A 20,641-nucleotide genomic window follows, 5' to 3' on the forward strand; every position below is an offset into this window, starting at 1 on the left:
TGAAACTGGTATGGCACAATTAAGAACAGAATGTGCAATGTTAAACAATTATAACTCACAGTGCAAAGAATTAAGTGCAGCACAACACTGGATTACTATACGTGCTTCAAGAGCATTTTCACCACTGCCACAGCCTTAGAGGAGGCAGCCACGGACGTACTGTATTCTGTACACTGCTAAATATTTCAATAATCACTTCTAATTCCTCATTCTCTGGTTCCTTTTCATTTATTTCATGCTTAATGCCCATTATTGGTGTGAACAGGGTCTTAAATAGGTGCTATGCATGTCCGGTAGAGAGTTATTTAGGTGGCTTTCAAAGTTAGGCTGGGTTAGGGTCCATAAGTACCAGTCCAGGAGGCAGGGGCCCAATATCCGGACAGAACCAATTCCTGGACATGCCTGTGGCTCTATTACATCGAATACTGGGAAGATTACAGTATTCTGAAAACCATGTTGCAAATCTTGATAATATTATTTGTTTCTAAGTGTTTTACAAACTTGTCTCTGACAACAATTTCAAGCAAAATGCAAAACACTGATGTTAACCTAACTGGGCAGTAGTTTTCTGGTTGTGCTCTGTTGCCCTTCTTGAATATCAGAGGTACGTTTGCAATCTTCCATTCATGTGGCACTTTACTGCTGTCTGGTGATAAATTAAAAATTTCTGATAAAGGTTTTGATATTTCATTCTGCAGTTCCTTTAAAATGCATGGAGATATTTTGCCCAGTCCTGATGTTTTATTCCTTTTAATCTGCCAACTGCAAGCAGTACTTCGCAATTACTAACTGTAATATCATCTATTATATTTCCCTCTTCTACAAGAACTGAGGAAACTGCAGGAATCATGTGTATTTTCAATTGTAAATACTGACACAAAGAAATTAAGAATTTTCTCCATCTCAGTTGTTTCTTCGGCATGCTCTCCATTACCTGTGATTAAGAGTCTGAATGTTGGAGTTAATACCCTTTTGCTTATGTAACCAAAAAATTCTTTGGGACTGGTTTACTGATACTGGCAAAATGTGCCTCAAGGTTTTTCTTATTGTGTTTATTTTTGGCTATCCATCGAAGAGCATCATATGTACTTTTATCACTTTGACTTTGTGTTATTATTAATTTTTGTATGCAAGATTTTTTTTGCTACCTGACGATGTTTAATATCGGAGTTCCACCACTTCTGCTGTGCAATGGAATACATAACTTGAATTGCATTGCTGAGAGTTTCTGTTAAAAATTTCCATGCATCACTGATATTCAATGTTTTGACAATGGGATGCCAGTCTCCTGCACCTACAATTTCCTTTAATTCATTAAAATTAGCCCTCTTATAGTTGGGAACTCTCTTACAACTAAACTTGGCACATGACGCCTTAAACCCGTAAGGGGTCGCCACAAACAAATCGCCTCCATGTCACCCTGACCCTTGTCATTTCACTGCCCTGCTCCCAGCTCACACCCCCCTCTCTCATAAACCTCTCCACTCCATCCCTCCAGCTCATCCTTGGCTTCCCCCTCCCTCTCCCCCCCCTTCCATCTCATTCACATATGCCCCCCTTGTTAGTCTCTCGCTCTCCACCCCCTCCACATGGTCAAACCACCTTAATGTACTTCTCCTAACACTTTCTATCATATCCACATCCTCACCACAGCATTACTTCACTTCCTCATTTGTCAGTCTCTCTCCATGTAACTCTACATGCTCCTCTCAAATAACTAATTTCCACTGTTCTCACTTTTGACTTGTGTCCTTCCAGCAAGGTCCAAATTTCACTTCCATATGTTAGAGTTGGTATCACAACAGTCATGAAGAACTTTCATACTTCCATGCTCACTTCCTTGTTCCTGCTTTCAAAGAACCATTAACCTTTCTTCCTTGCTGTGACCTTTCAAGCACTTCACCCTCCAAACTTCCAAATTTACTAATACCCAAGTACTCAAATGCACTCACATTTTCCATTTCCTCATCATTCAACCTCACTATACATCCAGTGACGTCATCTCTCTCAAAGACCATAACTTTACTCTTCCCTACATTCACCTTTAGAATCCATTTCTTACCCACCCTTCCAAACTCATTCACCAAGCCTTACAGCTCCCCTTCGTCTTCACTTAACGATACAGCATCATCTGCAAACAACAGTACAGAGAGTTTCCAAATGCTGCCCTCTCATTGGGGCAGCTCCAACATCCACTGCCCTACCTTGTAACTCTTTTATAACCCCATCCACATACAGACTGAACAACCATGAGGACATGACACATCCCTGTTTCAATCCTACATTCAAACAGAAAATTTCACTCAGTTCACTATCCACATGCACTGCAGCCTTAACACCCTCATACATATTCTTCTTGGCATTCAACAACTTCCCATTTACTCCATATATTCTAATTACTTTCCACATTCCTTCTCTATCTACCCTGCCATAAGCTTTCTCCAAATCCATGAAAGCTGTAAACAACTTCTTTCCCTTCTCCACAAACGTTTCCACTAAAGACCTACGAATGAATATCTGACCTACACAACCTCTTTCCTTCCTAAAACCTCCCTATTCTTCTCCAACTAATTCCACTGTTATTTCCCTAACTCTGTCAAAAAGTATCCTACCATATACTTTTCCCACTACACTAAAAAGAAAAATGTCCCTATGATACCACACACTTCTTTTTCCCCTTTTCCTATGTGCAGGGGAATCCTCCAGAACTCTACCTTCCTCCCATGCCAATCTGCACATCTTCCATACCAATTCTACTACTATCTCTGTCCCATGCTTCAGTATTTCACCACACACTCCATCAATTCCTGGGGCTTTCCCCACTGTGACTTTCATCATTGCTTCAACTACTTCCATCCTACTGATTTTTTCCTCTCTTCTCTCCTCCCCTCTTCTCCCAGCCATTCCTCAGCCACTTAGACTCACATTGCTTTCATTCTCTATGTTTAACAGTTCCCTAAAATGTTTTCTCCATCTGCTCACTTTTTCTCCCTTCTCCACTTGCAATCTACCCTCTTCATCTTTCACCCCCTGACTAACTTCTTTATCACCTTGCCTAACTCTCTTTACCTCTTTCCAGAACATTTCCTTATATTCCCTCCATTTTACGCCTAAATTCCTTTGAAATTCCTCATCCACTCTCTTCTTACTAATCTTTTCACCTCTCTCTTCCATCTCTACGTATAACACTCTCTTCTGTCTCTTAACTTCCTCCACATTCCTGCTTCCCATCCACTCACTACAGTAACCCATCCAATATCCGACCTAATAGAGCCCAAGTAACGTCCAGGACTTGGTCTTGTCCGGGACTTGGGCAAAATGCCCCTGGACAGGTACTTATTGACCTCAACAGAACCTATGTTTGAAAGCCACCTATTTAAGACCCTACTGACACAAACACGGGACAGAAACCGTGAAATACATGAAAAGGAACCAAAGAATGAGAAATTACGAGTAAGGAAAATATTTAGCAATGTACAGGGTACTTACGACACATCCGTGGCTGTTACGAAGATTAACCCGCCTCCTCTATGGCTCTGACAGTGGTGAAGGTGCACTTGAAGCATGTACAGTAATCCAGTGTTGTGCTGCACTTAATCCTCTGCACTGTAAATTATAAGTGAGCACGTGAGCAGCCATGGCAACAGGCGTGCAGTCACGATGGTAAGTAGGCGGGAAGTGGGGAGGATGCACGGGCGCCCTAGAGGACATCGCCAGAACTACACGCCAAAACACAGCTGTTCGTCACTGCGTAACAAATTTAAAGAGTAGGGAGGAACACATTTTATTTTTTTTTCATTTTGACATTTTTTGGTCATTTTTGGTGTCCCAGAGCATTTCGGACCTTTGTCCAGATGCCTTTTGTCTGGATATCTTATTGGACTAATGGACCCAAGCCCAAAATGTCCGGGACTCGGGGTGACCGAGTCTTGGTAGTCTGGGTCTTAGATGGGTTACTGTACTGTAAATGATTTCGTTTTTTGCGCCACAGCTTGCTTCACCTCCTCATTCCACCATCTGTTCCTTGCACCTTCTTTTCACCCCACATGCTGCACAGCGTTCTTCGGTGAACATCCTGCGATTTGATTGTTGATTCCATTGTTGATGTTGACTGACCGGGTGGACGATAAATCAACCCAAGTGTGATTTTATGGCAAGATTCAGTTCTAAGCCGAATGTAAATACTGCACAGCAATGTCAATGTTTTCAATACATGGCTTGGTAATTACGACTGGATGAAATCCTGACTTAATATATAGCAACACACTGTCCCCCTGCTCTATTCTTCCTTTAACTACTGAAAATATGGCAGCCAGGCAAATTAAACTCCGCTTGAAAATTCCTTTGCTCAGTATTTGGCCACGATTCTGTTATACCAATGACATCATAATCTTCAGTAAAGACAAAGGCCTCTAAATCAATTACGCAAACTATGCACATTCACAAGAAGAGCTTTAATGTGTTTTCCTCTCTGATGTAGGGAGCTTCCATTACCTATTGACTTCTCAGATTGTATGATACCTACTCTCACCTCCTGTGATCCTTGTTTTTTCCTCTAGAAAGAAAATACAGTACTGCAGCATTAAGCAAACAACCGAGACAGACAGAACCAATGGCATTTAGGTGGAGTCCATCATTCGTAAACAGTGTTCGCTGCTCATAAAAGCAATCCCCTGTGTCAATGAACTCCACACCTTCCTGCAAGTGAAGTGATATGACCCTGTTATTTATACTAGATGCATTATTGAAGGTATTCCCTGCATCAATCCTTGGGAGTATGGCTGAAATTAAAATACTGTTAGTTTTCTCCTTGTGGCACCAGATCATCTTTCTGTAGCTACTTCTTCATCAGCTCCTCTGATCGGGTTCGCATGACATTGGTATGAGCAACAAGGTTATAATTTTCTGCACTCTCAAAAACATAATTCAAAGTCTCTGTTACACTGTCTACTCCTGCATCTGGAATACAAAAATGCTTTCGTTTAGAGAGTGCCCTGCTGCAAAACCACCAACTGACCACAGATGATGGAGTCCCCCACAACTTGTGCCTCTTGGGGCTCTTCCTCTACTTCTGTGAGAATCTGAAATTTATTGCATTTACTGTTGTTACAGGAATTATGCTTCTTTTTCTCGCAAACCTTGCACCATTCTGCACAGGCTGGAACTCATTCCCTATGGTGGAAGGAGGATGGCTAACTGTATCATCACCTGGACAGCAATAACTGTTGGCCAAGCAATGACACTTCCCTCCACAATGTGTCCAATGTTATTCACAATGAACTCCTCAGCACATCAACTTTCCAGGTCAGGCTGTTACTTTTGTTTGTAGCTTCAGACAGCTTGTCTTCAAGGCACTGACATAGTTTGCAAATTGTACAAACAAAGGAGCAATCCATATAAAAGGATCTGATGAAACTACTGGAGCAGGCTATGCAAATACTGTTCGGTGGCATTCTGAAATTCAAAGTTACTATGATGACTTATAAGAGAAAAGAATCAGATATTACTGATTAGCAATAATGGAACAGAAAGAAGTTAGTCTCACAATATCTGCTAGCAAAATAATTACAATTTATACAACAGTTACAGGCGAAGGTTTTGCTGCTGTTAAAACTGTACAGGAATAGCCACCTTAGTGTTTAGTAATGCAGCTTCCGAGGATATGTTATTAATTTATCAATAATCTGCTACAGTGACTGAAATGCTAACCGTTATCTAGAATGATGAATGGAACTAAAAATATAATGTACTATAACATGAAATACAACAACAATGAAAAGTCATAATGATACAATAAACAAACATATACTATCTCCCGCATTATAACATGGAGAAGTCACAAAACATGTACAGTATAAAAGTTTCCTCAGTAATTCTTTACCAAACAGGAGCGGCTATTCCACCTATAACAAACTCACGATCTCTATGTATGTTACCAATTTTGCTACACAAGCAACACAGATGGTTAACTGTTCCACTGTGAGTGCAAGAAGCGATTAGAAAATGATAAAATATACGGTACCTATCTTGAGGTATTTATGGAAGCGGTCAGGCAATGTTTACTAAAGATATCTCCAACTGGCTGTGTTGTCGACTTTGGCCGCGTTGTTTACCAACCATCACTCCGACTGGACAGACTGGATACGTTAGTATATTCCGTGTCAAAGCAATGGGAAACTCAATGATTAACCAAACCTAATCAAACCTAACCTCACTTGTATTTGACAGCCAGCTTTCAAATTTAAAAATGCGCATTAGGAACGTTAAATATGGCCGGCCACTGGCAAATGTTGGCAGAATCATTATGCATTCTAAATCCTCATTCATGGCTTTCAGAGGTAAATTTATAAAAATCCCCAGTTGTGGTAATCCAGATACTGGTATAATAGGTAATCTTTGAGAGCTTCATTTCAGTAGAAAATATGGAAAGGCCACATCTGCTTGGTAATTAATGTTTCCTCTTATAAAATACACAATCCGTTAATACTTAAAAATATTACAAAATAAGTTATAGTTAGTTTATCAGCATCTGCAGAAGATGAATGTACTGCATTTTAGTTTTACTGAAAACAACAATTCCTGTAATGAGAGGGCAAGAAAACAATATATAAAGACAAATAAATTATATCAGTGACTTGAATCCAACTAAAGATTTTTAACCGTACCTGAGAATGAGTTAATAAGAGATAATTATACGAATGGAAGAACTGAAGACTATGTCTAAAATGCAGAAGCACATAAAAACACAGCAAAACAGGTACAGTGCCGGTATGTGTATATATATATATATATATATATATATATGATACCTGCCAACAAAATACACTCCTAAGATCCTTGGCAGTGAAAATAAAAAGGTAAACATACACTTTACCTTAAATAGTAGAAATACCTTACCAACCACTTCTTCCTGATAGTCCGTTATGTTTTTCTGATTATTTCTGGAGTGGTAAATATAAGTTTCTTGTTAAAACTGATTCCCCGATATTTTTTGGCTGTTCCGCTGTGACAACTCGTTTGATTCGTCGGCATAATGGCTGAAGGGACTGGCCTAACCTAAGTGTTTAATTAAACCTAACCAAACTTTGCTTAACTGTACCTAATTATTCATCCAAATCTAACATAACCTGTTGGGAAGTGGGAAACAAAATCCACCTTTGCGTACGTCAGGTTTCATCCATTACGCCGGAAACAATCATAGGTATTGCATAGGGAATGAGATGATAATAACGTGGGGGGGGGGGGATTATCTGCAGGAAAAGGTGATTTACAACCCTGAAGAGTCAGAAATACACAGAAAACAAACTGGAGGAATATGAAATGAATCGGTAAGTTCAGGTCTTTCTGCTGTTTAAAGTAAAGCGTAGAGTTACCAATACAAATTTATCTTACCTGTAAACAAAAAGAAAATGGAGATACTTCGCTGCAAAATTCCTGTAAACAGAAAAATAGCTGGGCAAAAATAAAACTCGCCGCCTCTCGAAGATGTGAACAAACGATGACGTAATCAAGTGGTTCACAATTACATCGATCACAGTTATAAAATACTGGCGCACTAGTACAGTGAAAAACAATATCTTAATCCATTACTTACTGAAATTAATTTTGAGACAGAAAACATAAATACCCGCAATATAAACTCCTATGGTGATCTGAGGAACTGTTTGCCTCACTGGGTATGCTGCTGATCGGTTCTTCCTTCATCGTATTTTTCTGGTTCCTTGAATCCGGAACCTACCTTACCCTATCACTGCGTAGTAAAACGGTCGGAATGGTGATGATGATGACTAACGACGACGACGACGACGATGATACGATGTGCCTAAACCGACCACTTGCCTGCCCTTCTTTCCGTCACTTCACACTACCTCACTCGTTACTCTCACGCCCTTCCTCTCCTGTCCCTTTAAATCATAAATAAATCATGTGGAAGGGTCTATATTATGCAAATACTACTGTACTCGCTATGGGGCTTTATCGGTAGGTCAGGCCGTACTACTTTCATTAATAATTTCACTTTCAAAATGGGGTCACTAGGATTTACCACCTCTGTTTTATACGTCATCTTTATTCTTCGCCATCACCTCGTTCCTTGGCTCTGAAGATTTCATAACACCGTTTATTAATTCTGCACATACTACCTCAATACCCTCATGTACGTTCCTGACGCAAAACACTGTCAATATTGAAATGATATAAATAACATGCATGAGAAAGTCAGGTATAATAAACAAAAGAATCCGAAAAAGAAGGGGCGCCATAAAACCTCCTAAGTCACCTAATAAGCCACCTGAGCCATCGAGAACAGAGGCTAGAGGAGGTGTTACAAAACCTGCTAAGCCATCTAGAATAAAGACCAGAGGAGGTGTTACAAAGCCTCCTAAAATAAAAGACAGGAAGTGTTACAAAGCCTCGTAAGCCACTAAAGCAAAGACAAACAGAGGTGCCATAAAGTTTCCTAAGCCACCTTGAAAGCCTCCTGTGCCACCTAGAATAAAGGACAGAAGAAGTGCCACACAGCCTACTACGCCACCAAGAATACGTCCCTCCTTCAATGCCAGGCCAGCAGCCACCCCTCCCGCAGTGGCAACAGGAAGGAGGGGACAGTGGCGTGCTGAAGGGGCAGAATGTTAAGTGATGCACCGCCCTCTCAGCAAGTCTGTCCAGGGAGCGAGGATGGACAAACACCCCCTGACCCTCGCTCTGACTCTGCCCTCGTTACCACACTCACACTAACTACACCAACGCCTGACCCTCACTTCCACTGACTCTGCCCTCGTTACCACACTCACACTAACTACACCAACGCCTGACCCCCGCTTCCACTGACTCTGCCCTCATTACCTCACTCACACTAACTACAATTACGCCTGACCCTCCCTTCCACTGACTCTGCCCTCGTTACCACACTCACACTAACTACAACGGCGCTCCCCGTCACCAAGAGCCTCAAAGTTGCCCAAACAGACCAAAAATATGAGTGGTGTGGCAGGGCGGGTGGGGAGGAGGGAAGGACTACGAGCAACCGGGAAAGTGGGAAGGAAAAAGCAGGAAATGAAAAAATGGATGCACAAAAGGAAGTGGAAAGAGTCTAAACGGAGTGAAAATGAGCATAAATGGGGAGTGAAAATGAGCACAAATGGAGTGGAAAAGAGAATAACCGGAGTAGAGAAGAGAGTATAAGGAATGGAAAATACCTTGAAACGAATGGGAAAAAGCGCCAGAGAGAAAGGGAAAAGACTGATAAAAGGACTGAAAAGGCGCATGAATGAGTAGAAAGGGGGTCAAAGAAGTGGAAGAGCGTGCAAGGACTAAAAACGAGCAAGAATGAAGGACTGGAAAAGAGCATGGAAGTGGTGGAATGGAGTGTCGTGTCGGAGAAGTGGAAAAGGAATGTGAAGGAGGGAGTGGATGACAGCGTCAGGGAAGGAGCAACATGGATTACGAAAATGACAAGGAAGAGATATGAAGCTGAGAGACGGACTGGGAAGGAACATAAAGGGCAAGTGAAGAAGGGTGGTGTGTGAGATGAAACTGGTCGAGGGGGAGAGTGTGGGATCACCTGAGGCAGCCAGTAATGTTTATAGATATGGGGGAAGGTTTCAGGACACGGCCTTGAGCACTGAGCCCTCTATCCCGACCTCCTCACGCCATTCCCCTGATCTAGAATTTATAACAGCGCCAGCACCCACCACAAGCCTCTAGCCTCACATAACTCCTCAAAGTATGATCGAAGTTATAAAAAAAAAAAAAAAAAAAAAAAAAAAAAGGATCAAAGAACAGCTTACTGATACAATCCAGACGAAAAAAATATGCCGAGCTGGGGAGAAAAGGCGCCGAAAAAGCACTCTACACACGCAACAACATTTACATAAGAAATATCACGGCTGAATACGAAATATGGGTTCTTCCGTTTCCCATTTTCTTTAGCAAAAAAAGTGAATTTACATACCAGATTTTGTTTACTGAAACATGTGGGAGCTTTCATCTGACTCTCCACTTGCGATTTTATGAGAGGCCTGGTTTTATATATATATATTATAAAGTGAAAAATACAATGGAGGTTGAATGCAGACATGATAAAATGCGGAAAACAGTAGAATGAAAGAAATGTCTTCATACCAGAAGGAATGGTTGGGCAGATTTTGTATCAGTGGATTGTAAGAAGTCTGATGTGTCTTGCACAAAAATATGGGTGAAGAATTGTTTTTACAAATTACCGTGCAATAAGTCTAATGAGTGTTGTATGAAAAGCATAATGGATTAATATTAATAATGGAGAAGGTAAGGAAGATAAGAGGATGTCTGGTGAGTAATGATCAGGATGGTTTCAGGACTGAGTGAGGGAAAGGGGACATATGTTTGCAGTAAGACGGTGAAGTAAGCATGTAAGAACAGTAAGATATTCAAGGCATTTATGAATCTGAAAAGAGTTTATGACAGGATGAACAGTGACAGATTACTTAAGGAATTACGTATGTACAATGTGAATGGCATACTGGTGATAGAGTTCTTAAATATGTACCAGGTAAAAGTAAAGTGGCGTCTAAGTATGTGAGTCAAGTGTCAGAGCTGGGGTGAGGCATGAAAGTCTGATGACCTTAGGATTGCTCAATATCTATATGGAAACGGTCGTGAGAAAGTTCAAAACAAAGACTTGCAAAACTAGTGACAAACAGTGAAAGGGGAACTATTTCAAATCCGATGCATGGAAATGATGCTGGCATGCTTATTAACAGAGGAAAAAGAGATCTGTAGGCTAGTTCAGAGTTTTGTGAATGTGAGAAGTGTGGTTTGAAGGTAAATGTATATAAGAGCAAAGTGATGGCTGCTAAGAGCGGTGATTCAGAACGTGATGTGCTGGTGAACGGAGAGCGTAAGTGCCTTGGTGCAGTAAGGGAAATGAGAGAGAACTGCGTTAAGTGGAGAGCAGAGAGGTGTTATGAGGGCTTTGATATGAAACACGACTGAATATGGAGGCTGGAAGAGGACTGTATGAAGGACTGTTCGTGTCCATGTTGACGTACGGGTTTTACTCTCGTATGTCATGGGTCTGAAAGTCACAGGTCGTAAGAGAGTAAATAGGACTCTTCAGGAATATGTGTGAGTTGTGTAATTTGGACAGTATATTATATAGCTAGCTAGCTAGATAGATAGACAGATAGATAGATGGATAGACAGACAGACAGATAGATAGATATATGGAGAGATCCATTTATCCATCCATCATCCAATCCCTTGACCCATCAAAAGTGCAAGAGCCCGGGACTGGGCTGCTCAAACCCGACATTCAAGTCGAGGGTGGCCTGCCTCACTGGCCCCTGAGTGACATTACATGAGCAATACACTCCAACCCTCACTTGTGTGCTTGTCTAAGGAACTAAGGGCACTGAACTTCAAATAAACAAGAGGTCAAGTATCATTACAGTTGCTTATGTGCTGACCTGATACGATCCCACGCTTCGTCATACTGACTCCACTGCATCGGGTCCTTGACCTCGTCCCAATTCTCCGACTCAGGGTACACACATCTGTGGCCCCAAGGTCATCATTTCTCAGTTTCGTGTTTCTTCTCCCCAACAAGCTACCAAGAACTTCAACTTAACACTACCAAACGACACCACTTCATATTGCAAACACCACTGCACTTCACACAACTCCGCTAGCTCACTACAGAATAACAAATGCCATGCCGTACCCAAGTAATATATCAGCAGGAGCCCCACTAGGCTTAAGTATACCCATTTGTGGCGCCTTACGGCATAGTGCCAATAGTCCGGGGAGGGGAGTGGGGGAGAGAAGGGGAAGGGGGGAAAGGAAGTAGGGTGCAGCCATGGAAGCGGGACGGTAATGCAGTGCGGGGCGGAGGCAGGCAAGGAGGGTAGGGGAGGGGATGGGGGGGAAGGCAGGGAGGGAGCATTGTTAGGGCAGGGTATTGTTGGGTAAAAGGAATATCCAGTAAGATTCGGTAAATGCATGAGAGGAGGGTGGGTACAAAGGAAGGAGGGTAAGCATTACAGCATGAAGGAAGGGAAACACTTTGGTAGGAGCAGCGCCTGGAAGCCTGGCATTAGAGCAGGATGGGGAAACACGAATGCAGGAGGATAAGAAACAGAGCGGGCGCCGGAAAAGAAGGTACTGGAGTAACATGGAAAAATACGAAAGAATAACGATAAGAAATTGCAAGAAAAGTTAAAGTAATGCCGTAAAGTAGATGAAAGTAAAGGAGGATTATCTTGCAAAAGGTGGGACTAAGAGGAAAAAATGTGGAAGGGGGGGAAGGGTGTGGCAAGGATTGCTGTGTGTGTGTGTGTGTGTGTGTGTGTGTGTGTGTGTGTGTGTGTGTGTGTGTGTGTGTGTGTGTGAGATACAGTGAAGGTAAGTTGCTAAAGGATAAAAAGGAAAAAGCTGTGATTCAGAAAGACAATGCAACAGGGGAGGACAGTGAAGCTGGGACGAGGCAGTAGTGCGGGCGGGGAGAGAGGGAGTATAAAAAGAAACAGCGAGTGGAAGAGAAAAAGAGACAGGTGGAACTAGCAAAAGAGAGGCGTAACGAGGGAGAAGGGAGAGAGGATGCGAGAGGTAGCAGTGTATGCGAGAGAAAAGAGAAAGTAGAACCAGGAAGAGAAAGACGTATAAAGGTGCAAAAGGGAGGGGAAGAAAAAGTTGATAAGGGTGTGACTAAGGAAGGAAGTTTCCGCAGGGCAAAAGTGTGAGACAGCGGAAAGAATATATATATAACGGGGAAGAAAGCGTGCGGAGACAAGGAAGAGGATGTAACAGGAAAAGACAGAAGAGGGAAAATTACAAGGGAACATGGTGGCAAGAAGCGAAAGGAAAATAAGCTGTGACTGGGAGAGAGAAAGTAAAGCGAGTGAATGAGGGGGAGGGGGAGGGCATTTAAGGAGGGGAAAATCAAAAGCTGCAACATGAAACAGGATGGTAAAAGAGGGTAAAACAAGTGTGAGCAGTATGAAGGCATGACAAGAGGGGAAAAGAAGGAAATGTGTGCCAGGGGGTGACAGGGTGAAGGGGGGTAAAAGAGGGGAACGTGAGGGTATGACAAGAGGGGAAATTAAACTACAATGGGAGTGAGATGATAAAATGGGACAAAGGACAGTGTGAGGGTATTACACGAGGGGAAATTCTGGCTCCAACAGGAAACGAGAGGGCCAAAGAGGGTCAAAAGAAGGACAGTAGCCAGCGTGAGAGCATGGGAAGAGGAGCGAGGACGGGGAGCAAGATCCTGAAAGATGGTGAAAAGACAGCAGCAAGAAACATGAGGGGGAAAGAGCTAAAACAAGAAATGGCAAGGTGAAAGGGGGGAAAAAAAAGGACAGTAGCCAGGGTGAGGGCAAGGGAAGAGGAGCGAGGACGGTGAGCAAGATCCTGTAAGATGGTGAAAAAGAGAGCAGCAAGGAACATGAGAGGAAAAGAGCTAAAACAGGGAAGGACACGGGGAAAGAGGGTATAAGAGGACAGTGGGCAGCGTAAGGGCGTGGCAAGGGGAAAGGAGGACAGGGTGCCAAGAACTGGGCATAATTGGGTGAAGGGACAGAGATAAGCCAGAGGTCAGTGCCACGGGGGGAGTGCCAGGGACGCGGTGCCAGGGAACGGAACAAGAAAAACAATAGGAGTGGCAGGGTATGAAGGGATGTGACTGGAGAAGTTGCAGTGACACCTGATATTCTGACCACTAAAAATAAAAAAGTAAAAGAAAAGTATTAACAAGGCAAGAAAGATCGTGACCCCCCCCCAAAAAAAAATGACACCTGATATTCTGAACAGTAAATCTATCAGTAAAAGAAAATTATTAACAGGGCATGAAGGGTCGGACTGGGGGAAAAAAGAGGCAGCGAAACCTGATATTATGAACACTTAAACTATTAACAAAAAGAAAACTATTACGAGGATATCAAGAACTGCGACTGAGGAACAGGCAGTGACATCTGACATTATGAACAGTATTCGGTAAATTAAAATTATCAGTAACGTTAGTGGTTATGATAAAGTGAAAAACTGGACAATACTCTGACCACTAAAAGATTATTATGATACCCTGATTACTATTAATGACTAAATAGTTGTTAAAAAAAAAAAAAAAAAAAAAAAAGGCAAAACACAGTATGGGATACAGTATATTTTTAAAGAAAGGGAACGAAGAAGAGAGGCAAACACTGGATATACGAAAGATACGGACACATTAGGCAAAACATAACACCGCAACAGGGGGGATGAATGAGGAACAAGTACACGGGATGCTGATGCAGAAAATAAAACTACCCGGAAAGAACACAGCCTCCTGAGAAATCGGAGAGAGAGAGAGAGAGAGAGAGAGAGAGAGAGAGAGAAATATAAAGGCACGATAAGGCAAGGTAGGGAGGAGAAAGGGCAGTAATGATGGAGAAAGGCAGGGTAGGATAACAGGCAGGGAAGTGAGGAGGCAGGGTAGTGATGTGGAACAGAAGCAGAGTAGGATAACGCAGGGTTGGAGGGTAGCAGAGGATAAATAGGAAGCAGGGTAGAGACGCTGGACGGAATCATGGTGAGGCAGGGTCATAGGTGGTGGGGGAAACGGAGAGAAAACAGAAAAAACAAGAAAATGAGAGGAACACTGGTTATGAAAGGGCAAAAGGGAAGAATGAAGGGTAGAAAAGGTAAGAGGAGGACAGGAAAAGACGGCAGGGTGGCAGGGTTTAAGCGAAGGGTATGAGGACAGGCTGACTGGGTGTTAGGTTAGTGGTAGGACAGCAGGGTATGAGGGCAGGGTATCAAAATAAAGACAGGGTGCCACGGTAATAGGGTAGGGTGGCAGGGTATGAGGGTAGGGTATCAGAATAAAGCGAGGGTGACAGTGTATGACAGAGTGGCAGGGTAATAGGGTAGGGTGGCAGGGTTTGAAGGGAGGGTATCAACACAGAGTTGCAGGGTACGAGGACTGTGGCAGGTGGTAGACTGTGGGAGCAGGGTAAAAGAAAAAAGAGTGGCAAGGTATAAGCACAGAAGGCAGGGTAACAGGATTTGGTGGTAGAATATGAGGTCTGGATAGCAGAATGAAAGACAGACTGGCAGGGTATGAGGACAGGGTGACAGGGTATGGGGACGGGGTGACGGTATGAAGACAGCAGGGTATCAGGGCAAGGTAACAGGCTAACAAGGTAAAGCAGTAGAGCATGTGGGTTAGGTAATAGGTTATGAAGGTAAGGTAGCAGAGTAGGAGGGTCGGGTGGCTGGGTAAGAGGTTTGGGTAGCATGGTATCAGGGAAAGGCAGCAAGCATGGTAATGTGGGAAGGGTAGCATGGTATGAAGGGAGGGTATAATAAGAGGGAAGTAGGGCACTGGGGTAGGTCATCGGGTACCAGCATGAAGGGTAGGTGGGCGGGCAGGGGAGGACAGGGAAGGGGAAGGAGAGAGGATAGAGGAACGGACAAGGGGAGGACACTGAAGGGGAAGGGGCAGGGAGTAGATGAAGGGACAGGGGGGCGGCTAGGGGAGGGAAGGGATGGCCTGGTCCGGTCAATACCACCCCGGGGCTAAATATAGAACCCCGGGCTATGAAATCTAGTTCTTCCACCAGCTCGCCTGCCACCGGTTCAAGCTTATCACCACACCGTCATTCCACATCAGGGCATCACCACACCATAACTCCACACCAGGGCATCACCACACCATAACTCCACACCAGGGCATCACCACACCGTCATTCCACACCAATGGCATCACCACACCGTCATTCCACACCAGGGCATCACCACACCGTAACTCCACACCAGGGCATCACCACACCGTCATTCCACACCAAGGCATCACCACACCGTAATTCCACACCGAATCTCAAACACACTTACGATCCATTCCCTCTCTGCATTTGATTTGTTTATAGAGGAAGGAGAGAGAGAATAGACAAGGAAAATGTATAGAATCTTTGCAGGTCTTGTCTCGAAAAAGGCATCTTAGGTTACGAGAGGGAAACAGTCATAAGCCAATATCTGTTTGTCTCTACTGGAAGGCAAAGACAATGACTACAAAACCTATCCTTGTCTTCGTCTCCTTACAAAGAACACTCTGGGTTACGACTACCAATTGACTGTAAATATTGTCGAGAATCCCGTCCTTGGAGCCGCTTCAATAACCTCTCCTGAACTTAACCCCTTTACTTCGATGACCTACTTTCCACTCTGTTCTTGCTACCTCCGAACGAGAGACTTAAACAAACCAATGAGTTTAAATATCCTTCATTAACCCTGTAATGACCTAACCTCCTGTTCTATATCTGATCCCTGTACTGGTTCTGGTCTTGTACGGCGGCAATGACCTCTGTTGTTAGGCTACCACGATTTTTCTTTTTTTTTTTTTTATGTAATCAATCAATCAATCATTCCGAAGATGAACAGAACTGACTGGCGGCAGCAATAATAAATGAGAACGTCACCAAAATATAAGTTAGTGTATTAGACTGATTCTATGTACGTTTGTCTTCACACACACACACACACACACACACACACACACACACACACACACACACACACACTCACACACACACACACACACACACACACACACACACACACATTAAGCCCTTCACAATCGAATCAGAGTAAATATTAAAGCAACAAAATACCAGAAACACAATGAACTGTGATGCTATACCCTTTTCACTCTAACTTGGCCTAAAATTGCATGATCTCTCCTTCAAGACTATAAGTTGCAACAATACAGTAGATTAAAACCTGAAAATAGTGCTAGTCATGAAGAAGTGATAAGGAAAGGATGAAGACTTGTTACACTGTCTTTTTTGTCAATGCGTCACAAGAAATAAGCTCAAAAGAGCGAAAATCTTGGCCAGGTTAGAAAGAAAAGACTATAGTTAATGTAATAAGAGTAAAATATCATAAAAACAGCTAAGCATCTACAAACGCCACACCAGGGCTCCCTACACCACTTTGCTGCTGGTGTGGTGTGAGTGGCGGTGCTCGTAACACTCTCAATTTTCCCGGAATGAGACTGGCAACGCACTCTAGCATTCCCTTTGACACAGCGTAGCACAATCAGCGTTAGTGGACCAGTATTTAGGATTCGTGTGTGAGCTTTCCAGGCAAGAGGCGCAAACACGGCTGTAATACGGAAATACGATAGATTATGTAAAGTGAAACTGAGGAAATATAAAGGGATAATACACTGAGGACTGTATTTTAGCTGGCATAGATTTCGCAACACATTTTCCTTAGCGATTTATTTTGTGCACACTTTCGTATTCTCTTGCATGTTATTAATCCCTTTAATTACCACACAGTTTGCAGTAATAACATATAAAAGATTCATTTACGTGTAAACTGCAAAATAGCTAGAGCGACATTATTATTAACTCTAAAAGACAGCCAGAACGTGGAGATATTCTTGGTGAAATTGCAAGATTCGTAACACACGTTCCTTTGCGACTTACTTTGTATGTTACACCTAAACACTCTTTTATATGTTTCTTATATCGCTTAAATATCGACATAATTTGCATCAACAACGCATAAAAAGGATACTGAGGTGTCGCGCAGACTAGATCGCTACGGAAGAGGTGTTACGAATTCTCCAAAGCCAGGGACGATCTCCACGTATGCATACCCCAGTGACGGCCTTCCCCACCTGCTAGGCAACTCCAGCACGCCATAAAGGGCAACCATTACGTCGTGGTATGCGGTAAAAACAGACACACCTACATACCTGTGTTGGCGCTCACCTGCATTGCCACACCCGTTTAATTTGCGTTTTTTTTAAACCACTTCACTACGATGATGTCTATTCCTCTTCGAACCTTGCCTCCTCCAGACGATTAAATACAACTGAAGTGGTTAGCCATAGTCTTTATTAATAGCCTCAAGACTACGACACTTCCCACTGTGACTACAAACGTCTACTAGAAGCAAGACTCTTATGTCCTCGGGGTGAAGATGCTCAGTGTCGTTGATGTAGGCTAGGTAAGACACGTAATCGGTAATACAAGTCTTACGATTCTGGTACAGAGAGAACAACAGATGGAACAATATTTACTTTAATCCCTTCAATCTCACGATGTATTATTTTTGTTCCCTCCAGGCGATTTACTTTTTTTTTTTTTTAACATGGATGTGGAAAAACGCAGTAAAGGGGATAAAGAGGGCTCTATCAACCCCTCACAGTTACAGAAGTCTCCCCTGGGCTGAGTAAAATCGTCAATATAGCAAGAATTACATTTAAAAAAACATTCTCCTTGATAGGGGGTAGGATATAGGTCTAAAAACAAGGTAACACTGTAAATCGTAGGGAAACACACGGTAACACTGTATATCGTAGTAAAACACACGGTAACACTGGAAATCGTAGGCTTCATCACAGCACAAAGGTCAGTGTGATGTAAACCAATATCTGGGCCATCGACAAATAAAAGGAATTGTGTACACGAAGGTCCAGTGTCCACATATGGGTTTTTATGTGCCTTTAGCCGGGAAGGGGAAACTCTGTGTATTATGAAGAACTATATGAATTTCTGCTTTGAAACAAAATCCATAATGCTGGGTTCGTTAAACACAGTCTGGGGTGTGGTATTAATTCTTGGTTAATAATAATAATGATGATGATGATGATGATGATGATGATAAAAATGCATATGCCACACGGCGAACTGTCTGTTTCTACTTTTATTACAAGCAAAACAGGCAACATATTTCTGAAGGAGCTTTTGTACACACTTTTTGAATTACAGAAAATAACCCCACTAATAAAGACTGGATTTGAATATAATACGTAATCCTTTCATTGCGTTTATTTCAAAAAGTCACACTAAGGTGCTGGTCATTCTAACTCCCAGTAATGACCAAGAATGACCTAGCAACCGTCTATTACCTACTTTTTCCTTTGTCTATTCACTCACATAGGTTGTTTTTATGTATGCAGCTATGTAGGTGTATATGTATGTATGTATGTATGTAGGTAGGTAGGTAGGTATGTACCGTATGTAATTACTTTTTCCATAATCGTTGGTGCAATTTCTGCTGGGTCACGCATGAATCATTACCCCTTCTCCCTAACTACCCTCTATTAGTCCTTAATTGCTTGTTCAGGGGCTGGGCAATTACATACTTAAAGCTGACCTAGCTCTTGTTTCGGATTAATCTGACTGTGAAACTGACCTGAAGGAAAATATTTAACTCTTTAATTTAAAATGCCGTGTATTTCTAGAACTGACTAACTGACGAATGGGTAATACCATCAATTTATAAACTATATCATTATTCATTTACCTAATTTATTACATTAATTGTAATTATCGTCGGCATTATAATTATTGCCACAGGTACTTAACCCGACCGCCTTTGATATAAGTAGCTTAGTGGTTCCTACGACATTAATAATAATAATAATAATAATAATTATTATTATTATTATTATTATTATTATTATTATTATTATTACTATAGTAGTAGTAGTAGTTAGATTACTAATATTATTAGTTATTATTATTATTATTACTGCCTTAGTAGGTCATTTATATTTATACTTGCTGCTACTAGAACACTTCACTATATTCAGGAGAAGACCCTTGTGGCGAAGTAAATGGTCTGGTGGTAAAAATAAAACGGACATTAGGGCCTCGACAACTAAATTAAAGTATCGATACAGGTCAATGAGGTGGACTGACCCCTAATTAGCCCGTGCCAAAATAGCTAATAGATCGTCAGGCTGAAGGGACTGACACTATTATCGATATATTAGTGCAGGTCAACCAGGTATAACGACCCCCACCTGAGGAGTGTTTTACCTGACAAAAACCCTGACACCTTTTAGCTTAGTTGATGACCAAGTGTAGTATGAATGGAGAACCGACTTAACTAGTAACCAAGGAGATTCATCCCGACCTCATAGGGCTCATCCACGTTCACGCAACCACGCCTTTTGTATTCATGTTGTCAGTAGGCCAGTTCCATCGCATGAACACAAATCGACCCCAGCCCACGCCAACAGTGTCAGCATACAGCGTGATAAGCCAAGGACCAGGAGGCACACACACACTTACGATATATTTCCTCTCCTAAGTCAGTTTTTACAGCCACACTTACGACAGATTTCCTCTCCTACGTCAGATTTTACAACCACACTTACGCTTCGTTTCCCTCCTAAGTCAGAATTTACAACGGCACTTATGCTACATTTCCCTCCTAAGTCAAAATTTACAACCACACTTACGACAGATTTCCTCTCCTAAGTCAGAATTTACAACCACACTTACGACAGATTTCCTCTCCTAAGTCAGAATTTACAACCACACTTACGCTACATTTACTCTTAAGTCTGAACTTACAACCACACTTAGGCTACATTTCCCTCTTAAGTCTGAATTTACAACCACACTTACGATATATTTCTCTCCTACGTTAAAATTTTGTCTCCAGGTATAAAGAGAACGAAGGGATATTTTCGTGTTCATAGCTTTCCTTGTCCTTCCTCTAAATAAAAATCAAGGTAACGTGAAGCAAAAATTGTACCTTTATTCTTGTGTTCTTTTCCTTGTCTTGCCTGGAAATAAAAATAAAGGTTAAGGGAAGCAGAGAATTGTAGCTTTATTTTTCTGTTTCGTTAGCTTTACTTGTCTGCCTGCAAACACAAACC

The sequence above is a fragment of the Coenobita brevimanus genome, chromosome 66, assembly GCF_032717465.1.
Source record: "Coenobita brevimanus isolate Jiangsu-jjx chromosome 66, ASM3271746v2, whole genome shotgun sequence".
NCBI lineage: Eukaryota > Metazoa > Arthropoda > Malacostraca > Decapoda > Coenobitidae > Coenobita > Coenobita brevimanus.